Below are 2,699 nucleotides of genomic sequence, written 5' to 3'. Positions count from 1 at the left end.
AATGAAAGTTTTTTATCATGCCATCTTTTTGCTTTCTCTTTGTAAATTTTTGCATTCTCGAAAGCATTGAGTCTAAATTCCTCTAGCTCATTTAACTAGAGCAATCGTTTTTTCTCCAGCTAACTTGGCATCAAGGTTCAGGAATCTGGTTGCCCAATAGGCCTTATGTTCCAGTTCCACTGGCAAGTGACATGCCTTTCCATACACAAGCTGGTATGGAGAGGTCCCTATAGGGGTCTTGAATGTTGTTCTGTAAGCCCACAGAGCATCATCCAAGCTTCTTGCCCAATCCCTTCTACAGTTAATCACAATCTATTCCAAGATTCTTTTAAGTTCTCTATTAGAGACTTCAGCTTGCCCATTTGTCTGTGGATGATATGGAGTGGCCACCCTGTGGCTAACTCCGTATCGAACCAAAGCAGAGTAAAGCTGTTTATTGCAGAAATGAGTGCCCCCATCACTGATTAATACTCTAGGGGTACCAAATCTGCTGAAGATGTGGTTCTGGAGGAATTTCAGCACTATCTTAGTATCATTAGTGGGTGTTGCTATAGCTTCTACCCATTTGGATACATAATCCACTGCCACCAAAATATAAGTGTTTGAGTATGATGGTGGGAATGGCCCCATGAAGTCAATACCCCATACATCAAACAACTCAATCTCTAAGATCTCTTGTTGAGGCATGGCATAACTATGAGGCAGATTGCCAGATCATTGGCAGCTGTCACAATTGAGTACAAACACTCGGGAGTCTTTATAGAGAGTAGGCCAGTAGAAGCCACATTGGAGGACTCTTGTGGCTGTTCGCTCACTTCCAAAATGTCCTCCGTATTGTGATCCATGGCAGTGCCAGAGGATCTTCTGTGCTTCTTCTTTAGGCACACATCTATGGATTACTCCGTCTGCACATCTCTTAAAGAGATATAGTTCATCCCAAAGATAGTACTTTGCATATGTGATCAATTTCTTTGATTGCTGCCTACTATACTCTTTGGGTATGAACCTCGCTGCCTTCTAGTTTGTAATGTCTGCAAACCATGGCACTTCCTGGATGGCAAAGAGTTGCTCATCCGGAAAGGTTTCAGAGATCTCAGTAAGAGGTAGGGACGCCCCTTCTACAGGTTCTATTCGGGACAGGTGATCTGCTACTTGGTTCTCTGTTCCTTTTCTGTCTCTTATTTCTATATCAAACTCTCGCAGAAGCAACACCTATCTGATAAGTCTAGGTTTTGAATCCTGCTTTGTGAGTAGATATTTAAGAGCAGCATGATCAGTGTACACAATCACTTTTGATCCTACTAAATAGGATCAAAACTTGTCAATGGCGTAAATCACTGCAAGCAACTCTTTTTCTGTGGTTGTGTAATTCTTCTGTGCGTCATTTAAAAGACGAATTGCATAGTAAATGACGTGCAGAAGCTTGTCATGCCTTTGTCCCAACACTGCACCAATGGCATGGTCACTGGCATCACACATTAATTCAATTGGTAATGTCCAGTCTGGTGCAGAGATGACTGGTGCTGTGACCAGCTTAGCTTTCAAAGTCTCAAACGCTTGCAGACACTCCTGATCAAAGATAAATGGCGTGTCAGCAGCTAGCAGATTACTTAGAGGTTTGGCGATTTTTGAAAAATCCTTTAAAAACCTCCTATAGAATCTTGCATGCCCCAGAAAGCTTCTGATTGCCTTAACATTGGCTGGTGGTGGTAATTTTTCAATTACCTCTACCTTAGCTTGATCCACTTCTATTTCCTTGTTCGATATTTGTGTCCAAGGACAATTCCTTCAGTTACCATAAAGTGACATTTCTCCCAGTTTAAAACCAGGTTAGTCTCTTGGCACCTCTTTAGAACAAGTGCTAGATGGTCAAGACAGGAGCTGAATGAGTCTCCAAATACTGAGAAGTCATCCATGAAGACTTCCAGAAATTTTTCCACCATATCAGAGAAAATTGAGAGCATGCACCTTTGAAAGGTTGCAGGTGCATTGCACAGACAAAATGGCATCCTTCTGTATGCATATACTCCAGATGGACATGTGAATGTTGTTTTCTCTTGATCCTGGGGATCTACTGCAATTTGATTATAACCTGAATATCCATCCAGGAAGCAGTAGTATTCATGACCTGCTAGTCTTTCTAGCATCTGGTCTATGAATGGTAAAGGAAAATGATCCTTTCTGGTAGCTGTATTGAGCCTTCTGTAATCAATATACATACGCCAACCTGTAACTGTTCTTGTAGAAACCAATTCATTTTTGTCAATATGGACCACTGATGAGCGGATAATTTGTACGCTTTTTGGCATTGTTTTTAGTATGTTTTTAGTATGATCTAGTTAGTTTTTAGTATATTTTTATTAGTTTTTAGTTAAAATTCACTTTTCTGGACTTTACTATGAGTTTGTGTGGTTTTCAGTGATTTCAGGTATTTTCTGGCTGAAATTGAGGGACCTGAGCAAAAATCTGATTCAGAGACTAAAAAGGATTCCAGATGCTGTTGGATTCTGACCTCCCTGCACTCGAAGTGGATTCTCTGGAGCTACAGAAGCCCAATTTGCACGCTCTCAACGGCGTTGGAAAGTAGACATCCTGGGCTTTCCAGAAATATATGATAATTCATACTTTGCCCAAGATTTGATGGCCCAAACCGGCGTTCAAAGTCACCCTCAGAATTTCCAGCGTTAAACGCCGGAACT

The sequence above is a fragment of the Arachis duranensis genome, chromosome 5, assembly GCF_000817695.3.
Source record: "Arachis duranensis cultivar V14167 chromosome 5, aradu.V14167.gnm2.J7QH, whole genome shotgun sequence".
In the NCBI taxonomy this organism is placed as follows: domain Eukaryota; kingdom Viridiplantae; phylum Streptophyta; class Magnoliopsida; order Fabales; family Fabaceae; genus Arachis; species Arachis duranensis.
This window is presented reverse-complemented; position numbering follows the sequence as displayed.